The sequence below is a fragment of the Ambystoma mexicanum genome, chromosome 2q (genome assembly GCF_040938575.1).
Source record: "Ambystoma mexicanum isolate Mex_15411 chromosome 2q, UKY_AmexF1_1, whole genome shotgun sequence".
NCBI classification, from domain to species: domain Eukaryota; kingdom Metazoa; phylum Chordata; class Amphibia; order Caudata; family Ambystomatidae; genus Ambystoma; species Ambystoma mexicanum.
The window spans coordinates 169068380-169087187 of record NC_090924.1 but is presented as its reverse complement, the minus strand read 5'-3'; positions in this window follow the sequence as shown (position 1 = coordinate 169087187).

Sequence of the window (18808 nt, the reverse complement as noted above, 5' to 3'; positions counted from 1 at the left end):
GGTGGGCAGGTTGAAGAGGAACAGCAACCAATAGGGTAGTGAATTACAACTGGTGGTATGGACTGCACAGTCAACTGCACAGTCATGACCAGTAGTGATTGGGCAGGAATGGAGGTAAGTTTGCAGGGCAGCATGATGTACGTTTGTAAGCATCAGCAAGGTGGAGAGATGACTTCAAGTCTTGTTTTGAGGGTGTTGTGCAAGGCATTGGTCTAAATGGGAAGGCCGGCATGGTTACAGGATAGGTGCAGCATTGAAAGGGAAGAGACTGTGGATGGGGAAGTAGGTATTTTATAGATTAGGACTCTGAAGTCAGAGATATATTAGGTGTAAACGCAACATGTGATGGATTTGATTAGAGGGGTGGCGTGTAGCGGGAATGGTATAAGTGAGTTATTTATTTTTTGCTTGTCTTTAAGGATACACGGAATGATGCAGTGGCATTCGTGAGAGGTGGATCTGTGGTCATTCAATTGTGCACTTTGCAGGAAAGCAAGACAGGAAGTAGAGTGTTTAGAACGCAGACGGTGTGCAGTATTTAGTTAAACTCCCAGGGTTGGGGGGGCACAGATAAAGAGGTTGAATAGGGACATGTCAATATTGCATCACTATTGGACACTGACCAGGGTACTGTTTACTGAACTTTTGCCAAGAAGAGAATGGAGGGGTGGGTGGGGGCTTTGAAAAAGAAAGCAGTGGAAATGAGTAGGGAGAGACTGCACATGGAGATTCTGAAGTTCAGCAAGGTATGTGTTGTGCATGAGGTGTACGACCCAGGTATAATGTATGAAGAGGTACATTATTTCATACAGGACCATGATGGATAGGAGTACTACACTTTTGACCTGCATTTAGAAGTTGTGAAGGTGGTATTGGCCTTGAAAAGTGTCAGTGTGGTGAGGCAGTCATTTCTCCCTTGGGCATTTTCATTCATTGTGAGCTTAAATTGTGGACAAAAGTTGAATTAATTGTCTCCAAGAGTGCTGTGTTTTAAAGGGCAACAACACCAAACCATGGCTCTGCTTCTCCCTCATAAAAAAGACAGTAATATAGATAGGGATGGGCCACCTATGCGACAGCCCCACGACAATTCAAGATACTAGCACTTGCGGTGTGAAGAACTCTTACTTGCATTAGGCTTTAAGGCACCTACTACCTCGAGCATGTGAGAAACCACTTACCGTCCAGTACATGCGATCCAAAACTTCTTTGGGCCTTGAAAATTACTTTACTTATATTTCTGTATACCCACAAAGGATTGTGTATACTAAGTTTTCCTTGGTAATACTCCCTACAATGATCTTTACATGCAATTGGAATTCATCTAATTCTAAATTATGTCCAATGTGCACCAGAGGATGTGTTTCACCTTTTCTGGTGCCCAAAACTAATGACATCCGTTCAAAATGACGGCCTTAGAAACTGTGTTATTCCCAAACACCTCTGCCATCTAAAATGAGAACATATTTCAAATCATCTCCAATTAATCAACAGTATCCATTTCAAATAGTTGGTAACAGATTTCATAGCCTACTGTATTGCCACTTAAGCATTGCAGTGTAAGATGCCCAACACCTACTATTTGATTACCTACCTACTACGGGCACTCCATTTCATTATATCTAAGGACCCAAAAGCAGCCTTTATCTGGCTTGTTGTTTGCACAAATCACCATTGACTAAATAAATATATTTGAGTGTCCTTTTTATTTCCATTTCAGACATAACCTGCCTTTCTTAACACTGGATAAAATAATGATGCCCCTGATCCCATGCCACGGTAACTGATTCTATGTCGAGACAGGCGGCGGGCACTATGCTTTACTTCTTTATTACTGCTCCAACAGCAATTCAAATTTAAACATTTTTCATCTTTAAAACTTGATAGCACATTTTTTTGTTTCCTCCCAGCTCTTCTGGAGGTAAAACACAAACAGGGGTAGCATAGTTTTAAATTTGCAGGAAAATGTCTCCATAAACTACTACCCCCCACAATTCTCTGGGTTTGGGCAGTCCTGGTCTGTCCACTCTGCCCAATCAGGCTGTGTCCATATCTATAAGAGAGGCCCTTTATGAGTCCACCTCCTCTTTCTTTGTTGCTGCTCCTATGAGATAAGTACCTTTATGTAATGCTCCGTGTCATATTGCTGTCATAGTGATAGATATGAGTTTTAATATTATAGAGCAATTGAAGCTCAGGCGTATATAATTATATATATATATATATATATATATATATATATATATATATGAGTGGCGTGAGTGAAAAGCCGTTAACTAAAGCACCATAGGGTGTTTAGCTCAGACTGGGTGTTCAGAGCAAACAGTTATTTCACTCGCTATGGTGACATTCCGCTCCGGTCTGCAGCATTTGCTTCACTTCTTCCGCATTCGATCCCCTGATGTTCGCATTAATTAGCTGTGCACACAGGAGCTGGGGCCGGAGCCGCGGGCGAATGCGCTTGTGTAAGGCAGCCGGCCCCGCTTCCTTTCACAGAGAAGCCGAAGCAGGGTGTTAGGACCCTGCAGACACAACCGTGTAACGAGCTCACTCCAGCAGCCAACACCATCGCTTACCGTTTCCTCAGCTTCGTGAGTTGTAACAGCGCAGCACGGCATGAACAAGGCCATTATTAGAGTATTCTCATCATAAAAAAAAGAGGAAGAATTTTATATATACAAAGAGATAGGGATAGGATCATTAAGTTACTATCCAGTAGGGGTGTCACGGTATTAGTTTTATGACGGTACAGTAACCTTCTTGCCAAATGATGGTATATCATGGTTATCGCGGTATAGCAGGTGGAGTTAACCAATCTTAACAAATATTTTCCAAAAGGTCATAAATTGTCAGATTTATCATCACAAACAAAACCAGGCACCCAGGGCCAGAATTGGGCTTTTCAACATACTTTCCACTGAAATGCCACCCCTTGCTTCCACCAAACACAAACACATGTGTGGAGAGGAGGAGGGGGGAGAGCCCTGCGGTTACTGGCAAAGCAAACTGAATAGCTTTTCTTAAGTGGTCATTTAGGCTTTTAGCTCCCCCACTGGCTACTGGTGAAGATGAACATGTTGCCATATTTATAACCTGCATGCCCCAGATCAACGGAGGCTCATGGTAGTATAAGCTTGTGCGCATACTCGCACACGCACGCTCTCTTTAAGTTACAGCCTTTAGTTTACTTGCGGGTCAAAAGGTGTTCAGTAATCACGGACATGTTACCCTTTGGTATGGCAGCAGGGAATACCCACAGAGATGAGTGAATTTCGCAGTTTGACTTATTATATGTTAATTCAATGATAGACCCAGGGACATCCCCCCATTGTCATTTGTTTAGCAAACATTATACATTATACATTATAAATATATAAACCCCAAAGCCGGCAACCCAAAGTAAACCCTTTTCCTTCTTGGCACTGTATTTATTCTTCCTATTGCTAACATATTGATTTTGTGTCAGGCACACATAGTTTATGGAATGGCATTAAAAACTGCTCCAACTGAATCTACTTGGCAGATGGCACATCCAACAGTGCAAGACCAAGACTGCGCAGCACTTGCTTACTGCAGCTTTGCAAATCAGATTGAAAAGCACACTTAACGGTATACACGGTATACCGGTATAAACAATGTGACAGTTATTATTGTTCAATTGAGTGGTTCACGGTATCTTTAACGGTATACGGTTATACCGTCACATCCCTACTATCCAGACTCCACGTGGCTGATAGAATCTGAGGTTCCACAGCAGCAGCTGTCATGGCACATTATATACAGGACAGGGAGTCAAGGAGCACATGCCCTGAGTGGAGCTCAGAGGAGTAGGCAGAGGAGCCCACAAGGGAGGATCAGAACCTCGCCATAATTTTTAAGAGAGTCCTAGGGGACTCATTAACACAGGCTGTCGCTGAAGGAGTGTTACTCCTGGCACAGAGGCTAAACCAATTGGAAGCCATGATGAACAAGCAGAAGGCGGAACAAGAAAAGTCCAGGAAGAGGAGGGCGCTCAGCCCCAGCAATGGAACCTCAGATCGACACCGCGAAGTAGGGGTTGAACAACAGGGCAGTAAGAAGGCTCGGAAGAGTAAAAACTCTATGACGCCCCTGAGCCATACAGAAGGGGTAGACCTGGGACCCCAAGAGCCAGTTGAACCAGTGAGCAGGCTGAAAGGAGCCTTTTTGAATAGGGTGACAGCACCAGGCTCTGGACTCCCTGCTCCAGGGTTGTACAATGCAGGGGATGATGAAGATGCCGGATATACCCCGGACGATGAAAGCGGGGAAGAGGAGGAAACCCCTCTGCAACCTGAGCTATCGGAGTAGCCTCCAGATGAGGAGGGTCTAGGAGACATGTTTGACCAGGAGGCGATACGGCATCCAAAATCCACAGACTGGGTGCCTTCTAACAGAATGGTTCAATACATGATGCAGCATACAAGGGAGCCTCTGGACAGAGAGATTAGATCCAAAATGAGAGCAGATTGTCCCAGACCTGAGCTCCCAGGCAAAGTGACCGACACCCCAGACCTCGACCCAAAAATGTGGCATTTGTCACGCAATCATCCAAGGATGTGAGGAAAGGGGTGGATCAAGCGTGGTGAGGGTGCCAAGATAAACTCTTGGACCTCACAGGCCCGCTCGCTAAGATTATGGATTTGGCCGAAAGAGCCCTGGACACAAACAAGCCAGTGGACACTTGGGACCTAGCGAACTGAGCCCAATGCACAGTCTGTTTGTTGGGCAACGCAAATTGCGCACTCTCGTCTGAGATGAGAAGAGGTGTGCTTTTAAAGATAGACAGCAAGCTGAGTGACCTCTCGTCGTATGAAGCGGGTGAAGGTGCAAAAGGCCTATTGTTTGGGGATGCTTTTGCCAAGGAGATTAATCAATTCATCAGCACATATTCCGCCCTGGAGAAAGCTCAAAGTTCAATAAGGAGAATATTCCCCAGCCAGGTTTTTGCCGGGACCAGACAGCGGAGGGGTCATGCGTCCGGCCGTTTTAATACACACAGAAGACCCCAAGGGCCAATATCACAGTATTGGGAGAACCGCCAGCAGGATACCTTCTTCCCAGTGGGATCCCATTTCCCCAGAAACAGAAGAGGCAGAGGAGCCTACAGGCAGCAAAACGCGCCAGAGGGTGAGTACAGCACTGTCAAGCTTCAAAGTAGTGGGCACAATGATCTTGTTTATACAAGCTTGGCACACATTATTGAGCGATACTTTGGTATTACAGGCAGTTGCCGGCATGCAGCTAGAATTTATAGGTACCCCCTCTCAAGCACAGACACCAACCCCAATGTGTATGCCGCAAAGTGAACAAGCGCTACTCTTCAGTGAATTACGCAACCTAGCAGCCAAAGGGGCAATAGAGCGAGAATGGCAGGACAGTTCAGGTTTCGTCAGCAACATGTTCCTTGTTCACAGAGGGGAGAAAATGCGGCCACTTTTTAATCTGAAGAGCCTGAACGGATGGGTCTTATACAGGCACTTCAAGATGGAGGGCATCCACGTTCTTCGAGACCTACTCAGAACAGCGGATTGGCTCATTCGATTAGACCTCAATGACGTATACTTGACTATCCCAATAGCGTCAGCGCATCAGAGGTATCTACGTTTCGTGTAGGGCATGGAAGTGTGGAAGTTCACATGCCTCCCCTTTAGCCTAGCGTCTGCACCATGGGCCTTAACCAAGATTATGTGCCCAGTGGCGGTAGCCATCCACGAGAGAGGGATAAGGATAATAATTTATCTGCTCTATTTTGGGGCAGAGCGCAGATCAGTTACGCAGTTACGCAGTTACGCAATCAGGCCCTACAGGTACCCTACAGGTAGGCAACTTGGTGACCTCTCTCAGATTCGTCATACATACAGAGAAGTCAGACCTTCGACCCGCACAGAGAATGGAGTTCCTGTGGTTCATTACAGATACAAGAAAGCCCACACTGGAATTGCCAGCATAGAAGAGGCGATCGATAAAGAAGGAGCTGAGAGCTGTGATAGCGAAAAAGGTTATTTTCCTTCGCAATCTAGCTCGGATTGTGGGCCTTCTAGCAGCCTCGATCCAAGCAATCTTTCCAGGTCCATTACACTACAGAGCTCTTCAGAGATTGAAGATCGAACATCTCAGGGGAGGACTAGGATACCACCAGTTCATTACCCTAGAACAAGAAGCCATACAGAGTTGCAGTGGTGGCTACACAATATGGAAGCCTGGAACAGCAGGGCTCTATTTGGGTACACCCCAGAGTTAGTCATAGAGTCTGACGCCAGCAGAGCAGGTTGGGGAGCACAGTGTGGAATCATAGAAACAGGAGGGAAGTGGTCCAAAGAAGAGCTACAACTCCACATAAACTGTTTGGAACTCCTGGCAGGTTCTTTCGCGGTCGTGGGCGTTCACCAGAGACTGCATCAACTGTTGCATTCTTCTCAGGGTGGACAACATCTCAACCGCCCGTTATATAAACAAGCTGGGAGGAACATCTTCCAGAATGTTGGGGGAAATGGCAAAGGATTTTTGGCATCATTGTCTGCAACAGCAGATATCAGTGTCAGCAGAGTATTTGCCAGGCGCTCAAAACTGAGCGGTGGACTGGAATTCCCGATATATGGTAGACTCCAGCAACTGGAAGCTACTCCCGAGCAACTTCGATCAGATCCAACGAGTTTGGGGGGCCATGGATACCGACCTATTTGCTTCTCGGCTCAATGCTCAGAGCCCCAGGTTCTTCAGTTGGAGGATAGACCTGGAGGCAGCAGCGACGGATGCGTTCCTGCAACAGTGGGCGGGTGCAGTTCACTATGAATTCCCGCTATTCGTCATGTTGACGAGAGTGTTAGCAAAAGTGCGGAGAGAGCAGGCAGAGCTAGTGCTCCTAGTTCCAATGTGGAAGTCCCAGCTGTGGTTTCCAGTAACAATGGAACTTTCTTTGGATTTTCTGAGAGTGCTCCCTCACCGGGAAGACATTCTCCAAGTCCCGAACGGTCAGTTTCACCCGCTAGTAGCGGAGGGCACCCTATGCCTGATGGCTTGCAGGGTTTCAGGCAACAATGGCAATTGCTGGGCATTTTGCAACTCGCTGCCGTCTGTATTAGGTACTCCTGGAGGCCTTCCACCATCAAGAGCTATGGTGTTGCTTGGGGGAGGTGGACCGCATACTGCACAGACTTCAGTGTTAATCCCATTTCAGCCTCTTTAGTATAGATACTGAACTTTTTAGCCCAGAAGTTTAGCGAGAGCTGCGCCTACAGAACGGTAGGCGTATACAGATCCGTGATTTCATCAGGTCACGACAAGGTAGAAGTGAGACCGATAGGAGAACACCCAGCAGTGTTATGCCTTCTGAAAGGGGTGAAGGTGTGTTAGCCCATCGAGCCCAAATATTCAGTGCTCTGTGACGTGCAAGTTGTGTTTCAGCTATTTTTAGCCTGGCCCAAAAACAAAGAGCTGTTGCAATCCCAATTGTCAGGAAAGGTAGCCATGCTTTTATGCCTAATAGCAGGCAGGAAAGTTTCAGATGTGAAGGTACTAGAATTAGATAGGAAGATTTTCTATCCAGAGGGAGTAGCATTTAACGTGGTGAACAGAACTAAATCGGACTCTGCAATTATTTCTTATCGATATTTTCCGAATAATGCTAAACTGTGCGTAGCACAATGTATTAAGGACTATGAGAGTGCCACAGTGGAAGTGAGACCGAGAGGGTTTACCCAATTGTTAATTGCACGTAGGAAGCTGTTTCATGCAGTTGCGACAGCCACCATCGCGATACTGGGCAGGTATCGATTTGTCTCAGTATGGCGCACACTCAGCGAGGGGCGCAATGGTGTCTAGAGCATTTGCAGCAGGCGTACCTTTACAGGATATTATGAAATCAGCTGACTGGTCTAATGAATCCACATTTAAGACTTTCTATTTTAAGCCTGTTTCGCAGACAGCTAATAGAGTGATTAATATCTTTGAACAAGCATAATGCTTGCCTCCTGTCTCGACATGGAATGAAGATTGCCCAGGCTTACAGCACAGGCAGTCTTGATTCTATTAAAGACAAGGAGGTGGGATATGAATATACGATTTACAGTTTGCTGAGTATGTTAATATAAGACCCACCCTGACAATGTCTCCTTTTCTTCCAGGAGAGGAGCAGAAAACCACCTGTGTAAACAGGAGGAATAATGGAGAGTTCAGTTCGGTAAGGAGACCTTCTCGCCATCGCACAGTCAAGGTTTCAGTGGAATGGATTATACAAATTTCTTCAGTTGGTTCAAGTTGACTGTGGGGATTTTCGTTTGTATTGGTTGCAGCTGCCAAAGAAAGATGAGATGGACTCATAAGGGGCCTCTCTTATAGATATTGACAGAGCCTGATTGGGCAGAGTGAGCAGACCAGGACTACCCACACCCAGAGGATTGTGGGGGCTAATAGTTAATGGAGACATTTTCCCGCAAATTTAAAACTATGCTACCCCTGTTTTTGTTTTACCTCCAGAGAACCTGGGAGGAAACAAAAAAATGTGTTATCAAGTTTTAAAGATGAAAAATGTTTAAATTTGATTTGCTGTTGGAGCAGTTATACAGAAGTAAAGTATAATGCTCTCCTCCTCGTCTTTAATAGAATCAAGACTGCCCTGCGCTGTAAGCCTGGGCAATCTTCATTGTCTGACAGTGCACCATCTGGTTCCTCAGCACATCTGTCCACCCATAAACAAACCTATCACCCACTATCAACTGGATTCGTCACGTTCTAACAGGTCATCACCACATACAAAACAGTGTTTTTCAATGTATACCATTTGATGTGATCAATAAACCAGGAAGCCCAGCATTATCTAATACATGTCTATCAGATCGTCTCCAATTGTCTCAGCCCATCTTCATCTAGTCACAAACAAGCCCTTGCAAGAACACCGTTCCTGCATGACCAGTTTATTCATCAATGCTTCTTGCCATCCAAAATACAATCAGTACCCAACAGCAACAACGTTAATTGCACTCATCTGCCACTCTTTCCTTTAAATAAATCTGCTTTCCTTGAGCAACCCACTTGCCCCGCACGTCCAGAAGAAATGGCTGACAGAGCTAAGGTTAATTGAAATTATCTTGTTACTTTTTCATTCTTTGTTCCCTACCAGCCCCTGTTTGCAACTGGCTGCCACAAAACATGACACAAACAACATTCAAATCAAACTCTACCACTCCAATGAAACAACCAATTGGAAAGACCCTCATTCAGATGAACTGACACTCTTCACCTGCTCACACACTTGAAATCGATGCACTCATTAGCACATACCTCCGAGACATTCTCTATTTACAGAACATGGCTCAAACTCCACCACACACCCATTATCCCTGACATGCCCCCACCAAACTAAGAGCCTCATCCTGAGTTGGGCGCTATCCCAGCGCTAAGTGTGCCGGGATACTGCCCAACACTATAAGTGTTACCGCAACTCGGAACGGCGCAATTTGCACCTGATCCCGAGTTGCTGCGGGGAGGTAAATCCCCATTCCTGTTGGGTTCATTGGACTCAATGGGGGGTTCTTGCCACTACTAGCGCCGGTGCAATTAGCACCACATTAATAGCACCGAAAACAGATGGAAACAGGAGATTTTTACCTCCAGCTAAAAACTAAACGCTGGAGGTAAAGCTCCCACTTTCCACCCAACCCGAGATAGGGCTGAGCAGTAAATGCTGCGGTAATAGTATTAACGCCACATTTTACTGCTCCGCCCAACCCAGGATGCAGCCCTAAGTCATCCACCACAGTGACACGCCACACAAACAAGGTGGTGGCACTGCCATCATATATCATTTTTCACTCACACTTAGCAATCCCGCACACCCCATACACAACCTATGAATCCCTTTAAATACCTAATTTACTGCCTCACAACATACAATCCAAACTTCCACACTGACCAGACTGACTTCACGAATAACCACAGCCCTCCCTGGATTCATATCTACCTTGGCGAGTCCAAACCTGGTAGTTTCCATCAAGACAACAACCCCATACTAAAGAGTATACTCACTCCACTCGCTCCCAATTACCTCACACACCGATCACCTACTCCACACACACAGGTGGCCACACCTGGGTCCTTTTGATTTCAAGCAAAAAGCATGTCTCTGTGAAAATTGAATCTGGGTGTCGTGGTCAGACCACTTTGCAATTCCCTTCACACTCGATCTTCACACAGATTCCCCACCTGACACACATCCCTTTTGCCCTAACGAGACAAATGAAACACATTACAGACACAGCCTTAGCACCAATCATACCACCCCACCTCCCAAACATGCATCCCTCCATTCTCCTCAACAATTACAAAGACAATGCTCCACAAGCACTTGGCAAAGTTGCCCCCTGCAAAATACAAAAATGCTGCAGCCACCACCATTAAAGTTAGTTTGACAGTTCCCTCCTGTCTGTCAAGCAGGAAGCTAGACATCTAGGAAGAGGCTGAAAAAAGAACCCCTGTCCCACCAAAAGGACACAACGCTAACACTTCAGCAACAAAGACAAAATGCCATACAAATGTCAAACCCACCCATTGCTTCCAGGAACTCAAATTCACCACCAATTGCATACAGAAACTATTCAACATTGTCTAATTCCTCTCCAAACCACCATCCACACCCCAATCCACTGCAGTATGCCCCTCCCTCATCGTCTACTTTAACTCCAAAATACACAAAATCAGGCAAGCTGCACCCATCTGCTCTCCAACTCACCACTCCAAAACATGCCAACACATGGGACAGCTTCCACCCCAACAACACAGACACCCTCATCACCCTCATTGCCAATACACCTGCACACTTCCTAGAAGATGCTCACCTCAAGCCACATCCACTTGCATCAGCACCCTTGCTCCCAACTGACTGACCATCATCAACTCCTGTCTCTCACATGGCAATATCATCTCTTCACCCAAAACTGGAAAAGCCTTGATCCACCAAATTCAACAAAATATCACCTCAAACAACCTATTGAATCCCTTCCAATCTGGCTTTTCGAACTGAACACAGAACGGAGACCGCTAAAGTTCACATCCTTGATGATTTCCACAACATCGCTGTCAAAGGACACACAGCACTCCTCATACTCCTCGTCCCCTCTGCAGCCTTCAATACAGTTTCAAAGTTCAAACCAAATGGGTCAGATTTCAAGGCTGTCCAATAAAACAGGGCCTCAGCACGGGTTGGGCCGAGCAGTAAGAATATGGCAATAATTATATTACTGCTGCATTACCGCTCTGCCCAATCCCAAGTTTAAGCTAGAGGTAAATCTCCAGTTTTCTGTCCATTTTTGTACACTATTACCACCAGTGCTTTTACCACCAGCAATAATAGCACCAGAAAGCCCCATAGAGTCCTATGAACTCAAAAAATAAATGGTGGCTAACAGTGCCACCACATCTCGGGATCCGGTGCAAATTACTGCGAGTATACCCCCCAATTCGTGATGATGCCCTGAGTGTCTAATTAGGAGTATTACTGTTGTGATTATCTGATCAAATAGAATTGTATTGGGTTGTGGCGCAGGTGAACAGTTTTGTTACAATGTAAATATTCTTTCTTTAAGATGTGGATATTACATCAACTGAGGCCTCGCCTTGGCCATCTGTGTTTAGTAATTTGAACATCTGCTTCCCAAAATAAAACAAATCAATACATATAATTAAGTTGTGGTAGTTAGCTCAACCAGGTTTCAGTCCAGTTCAGTTTAAGTGTTTAATTACTGCTGTTGAGCACCCAATACTCGATCCAAAATGGCTGGATATTTAGCGAGTAGAGATGAAGACATTAAGGTACTATTTACCCCCAAGGTTAGTACATCAAATCCCTTTAGGACCACAGGTAACAATGTAGAAATCTTAAGATAGAAATGTGTCAAATTAGAAACTGTCGAAAAAAGAATTAAATACATTTAGGAAAAGTACGACAAAGAAGAAATATTTGGAACGAGGTAAAATCCCCAGGGGTCTCACAATATTATTTTTCCCAGACCTTAACATTCCAGAATATGATGAGCTCGCAGATACATGGGAGAACAAACTTAATCAGCGATCCAAAATGATGATGGAATTACTTACTAGGGAACATAGGAGAGTGTTAGATCGACTGAAAGTCTGAAAACAGAAATTCAGCAAATGATTGCTTCAGTAACAACAGTTGAGGAAAATATCAAAACCATGCATGATAAAGATTCATCAAGATGAGGTGAAATTGAGGAAATCCCATACATTTTTCCACAATGACAGTCACTATCGAGTATATATGTTTCAGCCTAAATATGATGTTAATACACAGCACCATTCTAGAAAAGGTAACCACAGTCATCTCTGGGAAGTTTTGACATAGATAACAAACAAGAGACCTCAGGAGGGAGTGTAGTGACCAATAAGAACGGTATTTTAGATCAAATCAGAAGAATCAAGAAAGGGAATTTCAAAGTTTGAACCAAACTGGTCGGATTTTAAGGCTGTCCAATAAAACATTTATTGTCTAATTAGGAGTGTTAGTGTTGTGATTATCTGATCAAATAGAATTGTATTGGGTTGTGGCCAGTTTTGTTACAATAAAAACATTCTTCTGTAAGACTTTGGGTCTGAATCTTACATCAACGAAGGCCTTTGCTTGCCCACCCGTTTGCAGTAATTTTAACATCTGCTTCCTAAAATAAGATAAATCAATACATATAATTAAGGGGTGGTAGTTAGCTCAACCAGGTCTCAGCCACATCCAGTTTAAGTATACTTGAAGTGTTGCCTGGGCCACACACCAGCAATTAATTTAAATCCACCTGGATCTTACCTTATCCATCTTCTAAAGCCAGGCATGGAACAGAAAAACAGATGCCACTGTTTGGGATGAAACACTGTTCACAGTCAACAAACATTGCTTGTCCATGCTCATTCAGAGCAACCCATGGTTCCTCTAAAGATGGTCATGCATGGAACCCTTATAGAACTTTTAACAGATGACTCTCCTGGAGCTGCAGGTTCCTCTCTCTATCCCATCCCATTCATTCCTCAATTACAGAAACAGTGAGTCAAACTACTACCCATTGGCATCCGCAGCAGATACAGGCCACATTGTTCTGGGACCACCAACTATGCCCATAGCTAGTCAATGCATACAGACTCCTCCTCAAAGGATATTCAATTACCTTCACTCCCTGGTGAGATACAGTCATACCTCTGAGTTAATGAAGTACTCTGCCACTTGGAGTAAGCACCTTTGGTCTCAGTAATCAGAATCCTACCGTTGGCACAGAGAGATTTGAGGTTTTTAAGGTCTGCAGGGTTATGGTTTTAGCAGCACTTTTTCTCTAGGGCTCTGATTGAGAATTTGCTGGAGACTTAGGTCAGAAGTCGAAGAGGCGGTTGGTTTGGTCTTAGCACAGCTGTATTTTGGGCGGCATGAGTGTCCACCAGTTTCATAGAAAAGTTGTTGAATATTTCTAGGAGGACTGAGGCATTCCCTGCAGTGTGGAAGTCTTCAAAATGTGCTTCTAGATCATTGACCAGTAAGGTTTTGAATGAGTAGTGCTGAGTGAGGGGACATTTAGCCTGACCTTTGTGGGCCGTAGTCAAGTGGGTGACCGATAGCAGGATGGTGGCATGGTCAGATTAGTCAAGTGGTATAGGGTCTTTGCAGGTGATAAGGGGGTAAGATGCGAAGACTACTTTGGGGTTGTTTCCTTTGGTATGCATTGGCGAGAGCACAATTTATTTAAGATCCATGGATACGGTAATTGCAAAAAGTGTGCTTCAAGTCTGGTTATAGGCTCGAGGCTTGGGGACATTAAAATCTCACAGTATGTTGGAGATGTCGACAATGAAATAGTCACTCCTATTAGGTGGTCTGTGTAAGGTGATGGGTTCCTTGTGCGATAAATTGAATCGGCAGGCGAGTGATTCGGACGAGTTTGTTCTGGGAGTGGGGATGATGGAGCATGGCCAATCGCTCTTGTGGATGATTGCCACTCTGCCTCGTGCCATCCTGGCAGATCGACATGTGGAAGCAGTAGACTTGGGGCAGAAGGACATCCAAAACATGGGGGGAGATGTGGAAAATCATGTTTCAGCAGTGAACAGGGCATTAAGGTTGCTGTACAAGAGGAGGTCATCAATCCCTGCAGCATGAGTGACTGCTGAATGAGCGTTGATCAACATGAGAGGGTGTGTGAGTGTGGTCATTGAGTGTTGGATGGGGCAAGGGCGATATTGATGAAGTTTGCTAGGGTAGCTTGCCGGGGATTCCCAGGGCATTTGGCCAATCGAACCCTAGCAAGGGGGGGATAGGCTGTGGAGTGAGAAAACACATGGTGATGTCTTTCGCCGATAGCAGTAGTCGCAATGCAGGTTAGCACGGCTGGCCCATGAAACTCTCATCCCCAAATAGGCACAAATAGGTGATGTCCTTGTCTTCGTCCGTCCATCGCTGAAGATGCCGGTGATGAGGGCACCTAAGAAGGACTGGTGAAGTGGGTGGTTGGCAGAGCAGCCGAGTGGCAGGACCTGGTCACATGACAAGCAGCCTACTCAATGCTTCCTGCCTTGAGCTGTCCTACAGTCCTTACGTAGATGCATGGAAGGCACGAACACTAATGGTGGAGCATCTAAGTAGCAGGGCCTCGCTACATGCCCATTAGCCTACTCAATATTTACAAGACGTTTAATGTATTTTAACCATGGAATGCCATGGCGTTACCTTCAGAAGACAGTGCATGGTCCTCACCTGTTTACAGCCTATACCTCTGCTGTTGGAGCACTAATCTCCTCTTTTCGATTCTTGTATCAACTCATTGCAGACAACACCTAGATCCTCTTCTCTTTTCCTTAACTCTACTCTTACCTCTCTGGCAAAATGTTCAAAAGTCTCTCTACCATTAAATATTGGATGGCTTTGCGCTCTGTGATGTTAAACTCTACCTAAACATAGGTGCTCTTCTTCTTTCCTTGCCTGTTCAGTTCCCACCTGACACTCACCTCTACCTTTCCTCAGCTAGAAACCTTGGTGTGATCTATGATTCTTCTCAAACCATCAACTGCTCACCTCAACCTCCTAACTATTGAGAAAATCAGGCACCTCCTTCTTTTCATCACCACTAAGCATCTGTTAACCACTCCTGTCTTTATGAAACTGTACTACTATGTCAGCATCCTCTTTGGTCTCCCCAACTATGCTTTCTGTCCTCTCAACAAGATCATTAACTTAGCTACCAGGATTCTCTTTGTACTCCATCATTTTACAACAACTTCCTCATACCGTCACCAGGCTGGATGGCTGACAATGTAAAACAGGTCAAGATTTAAAGTTCTTCTTCTAGTTCACAAATCTATCCATGGTAAGGCACCACTGTATCTATCCTCCTCTATCCAACTCTACACGCCTTCTCATAATCTCTGCCCTGCCTCCTCGACTACCCTTGGAGCACTTCACCCTCCCTGTGCTTCCTCTTGCTTCTGTATTTTGCTTAAACATCAATAATGAGACATGATCTCCTTTTTCGTGTGTCACCACCTTCATTTCTACACTTGAATTCAATAATTGCTCAATCTTGATTTTCAAACATTTGTATTTATTACTTTTGAATGCAATAACTGAGGCAGCAATAATATAATGCCAGCCACGGTATGAACATGTTTTCATCCTTTCTGGATCGTCCTCATTTGGCTACAAAAAATCAAAAACACAAAAATAAGTAAATCAACAATGAATATGCAAACTTGCAATTGATATACTTTCATGTTTAAATACACTTCACTAAACAGAAAAATCGCTACTTCAGAAAACTATTTTATTGTCATAATACAAGAGAAAAAAATCTTCTGGGATTCATTTGATTATTAAGGAGCCCCCATATTTTTTGGGACCCTGTCTAGAACGTATCTCAAACAAAACTGAAATTCAAAAGTCTTTTCTATGATTACCAACCCATGTCAAAAAGTAATGGAGAACCAATCTCCAGTTCTGATTAAGCCTAGAAATAATATTATTGTGTTGCAAAGGAAGCAAATATTCTCTGTGTAAAACTCAAGAGATTACCAACAAATGGATTGATGGAAAACAACCAAGCCATCCAGTCAGTAACAGTAAGTCATAATCAGACTACCCCTATCACTCTCATTTCCTTGTGTATGATCAACATGTCTAAATTTAAGCGTGCATCTTCAGTCACTAATACTGTTAACAACCCAACACCGTTTTACCTTACATATTTGTCTCTGTGAAGCTCTTGGTAAGAATGTTCTTTCAACACACCATTCCCTTGGGGTGTATGTTACTCGTTTGAAGAGTGCAGTCATTTTTTAAAAAACAGACAGTAAAGGTTGTCATAAAGGAAGAACTAAATGGTATACCCTTATAGATTTTTATCAACAACATAAGTAAGAAATGTTCCTCCTCTATTTAATTTATAGCAAATAAATTGACGAGAAGCAAATAGCTCAGGAATGTGTATAAATACACTGAGGCCATCTCCTATGCATTAAAATCCATACGACATATCTAAAAAATCTAAAAAAAATGAAACATTCATGTAAATAGTGTGTAAAACGAAACACATGGAAAGATAAGAAATAAACAACCTTCACCACACAAATCCAAAGTGCATATTATAATAAACAATGACACAGTTATAAAATGTCCCAATACAATATAAACATAGCTGTCCACAAATCTAAAAGTGTGGATGAACATATACACTCATTTAACATGTCCTAACCCCAACATGTTTCTGTCTTTATGCAGAGTGTGCTGACATTCTCCAGGTATTTATAGAGAAGACAATGGGCCTCATTACGAGGTTGGTGCTAGTCATGGCGCTACTAGCGCCATGACTAGCACCAATAACGGGACTGTGTCCGCCCTCGTTCAATGGAAACTTACCAGTGCAGTCCGACCAAGGCGGGACCGGTAAGTCCCCATTGTAAAAGCCATTCCCCATTCCCATTTGAGCCCCCATAGTGCTCAATGGGAAGGGGGAAGGCGTCAATAACAGTATTGCAAATTGCGGTACAGTTATTGACCCCGGTATCCCTTAACGGGTCCCGTCCATAACGCCTGGTAAAACCAGGCATTAAGGGAGGGACCCACTAAGGGACTTCGGAATAGGGTGCAAAGAGATTACCGGCACCGGTGTCATTACCGGTGCCCGGTATCCCTTTGCGCCCACCTCAGAATGAGGCCAAATATCCGGCTGTGACTTATCAAAACTTCTTAAACGCTTCCAAGCAGTCCAACTATATATGTATTTGATCCATACATCTTTAAGATCTTCCTATGTCTCTATCAATTCTTCTGATTATTACTTGACACTGCACAGACTTCTTGATCCGTCCCAAATATTTTATTTTAAAGGCATAAATACACTCTTGTTAGGAGTTACTGACATCATGACCCTCCTTGGAAGTAGCTTGCACCACCATTTACCCCAGTCTGCTCTAGCTCCTCTGGAAGAAGAAATGAACAGTGCGAACTGCCTAGCACTGAGAATACCTCTATAAAGAGACATGTGAGGCAAGCACAGCGTGCATGTTATTATGTTGGTGTAATATATATGCTTATATGATACTTCTTAATTCTACCGGCAATAGAAATGATCTAATAGTAACCTACTCCAATGGTCATTACAGTTAGATATTGTGCTAACACTGTGCTCCATGTCGGTTGTACAAAACAAAAATAAGGTTAAATTGATGCTACTTGTGTTGTTGAGAGCACACTACCCCAGTCTGGGCACATTACAAGTAAAATAGGGAGAGACAAAGACAAAATCAGAGCCTAAGGCCATTCACCAGATTAATCTAAAAGAAATAGAACTGAATAGACAGAAGAATAAACAACACTATTCCACTGTTAGAGACCCAGTTTGTTCGATTGATACGAAGTAGGAACATCGATCGTAATGTATTAATCCAAAATTATTCTATTTATAGTCTCTATCCTCTCCTCAAGTGAGTCTGGAAATGATTTGAATTATTTGGAATTTCAGTGTGCAACTTCGTGGTTAAATTCAGTTTAATTCAGGTTAAATTCAGTGAAATGTCTAGCACCTGGAGATTTTGCAATCCTGTGCCTTATATCACGCTTAGGTTCACCAATTCGTTCCTTGGTTGCCCTAATGGTTTCCCCCACATAGATCTTCCCACACAGACATTTAAGGCTGTATACTGTATATTTTGAAATGCAGGTGACATATAGTGTCTCAAAAAGATCTGTTCCCCAGTTAATGGATGATGTAAGATATTACTGGTGATGATATTATTGCAATGTATCCAATTTAAACAAGGATAAGTGCCAGTTTTGGGTGTTTGTAGCAATGTCTGATGAGCAATCAATTTTCTGGAAACTGCTTGTTTTAATCTGTCTTTCAGGTTTCTTTTGTCATTTGAACTCCACTCTGGGAAATTCTTTACATATTCAACCCATGCATGGATCTGTTTGCAAGATGGTCCAAAGTGTCTTCATCAATGTTATGACTTATGGGGGTGTCGGCCAAACGTAATAGTAAGTATCAACTGTGTAGACCCTTTGTTTTTTTGTGGATGATATCGTAACAGTCCATTTCTAGTTTGTGCAAATGCCTTTGTCTTTGCTCTTTTTAGAACATGCAAGAGGTATCCTCTATTCAACAACGTGGTTTGTAAAGGTTTGGCTTCTGTCCCGAAGCAACAGTCAATTGAGCGCATTTGTCTGAGCATCAAAAATTGAGACTAAGACACATTCTGTACAAGATTCTTTGGATGAAATGATTCCCAGGGGAGCAGTGAACTTCTGTCT